The sequence below is a fragment of the Sesamum indicum genome, linkage group LG4 (genome assembly GCF_000512975.1).
Source record: "Sesamum indicum cultivar Zhongzhi No. 13 linkage group LG4, S_indicum_v1.0, whole genome shotgun sequence".
NCBI lineage: Eukaryota > Viridiplantae > Streptophyta > Magnoliopsida > Lamiales > Pedaliaceae > Sesamum > Sesamum indicum.
Window position 1 is genome coordinate 15720221 of NC_026148.1, and position 841 is coordinate 15721061.

Sequence of the window (841 nt, forward strand, 5' to 3'; positions counted from 1 at the left end):
TTTTCTTGCACCATTTTAGGTTCTTGCAAGAAGGGTGTCTGAAAATGGACAGAGGAAGAGTTATATGAATGAAAATTCAGATCAATGATTGGACAATAAGTTAGTTATCATCATTACATCTTTTTTTGCACAAGAATGGGACCCCTGTCCATGTGTGTGAATGTTCTTGTGTTTTAAGCATGATTCTAATCATTAATTAGTGTGGGATTAGTAGTTTAATTAGTGATGGATTGTTAGTTTAGTTGAGTTCGTGAGGCCTTGGGATGCTAACCAGCTATGAATCTTGCAGCAAAGGACTGTAAACCTTTGGACTGATCTGTGGTTGTTCAGACATTAAAACATGGAAGGAATGTGTTTTAAGTACTGCAAGAGAATCATAATTTACAATATTACTTTGTACTTGCAATATTTATTCATCAATTGGTCAACTCAAACAAGGTTGTTAATGGAATTACGCCATTAATACTTGTTTTGGTAATAATTAATATTATGAAAATTACGCCATAAATCAAAAGATATTTCGAGGTAATTTGGTCAAATTAAAAATTATATTTTTATTATTTTCAATTATAATGGAGTTCAGATTTTTCTGCTAACCTTAAAAAGATAATGTTTTTTTTTTGTTTTTTAAATTTTATTTCTGTGGTTGTGAAGAGAAAACTGTTGAAGAATATAATCCCACCATGTGGGGTGTTAAGCTTTTGCTATTTGAGGGAAGCTGTCATTTTAATTAACTATACCCTAATTATTAATTTTAATTGTTCTTATTTTTCAATTAATTATTTTTATAGATATAGAAAATAAATAATTATATTATACACAAATATTTAATTAACGATGA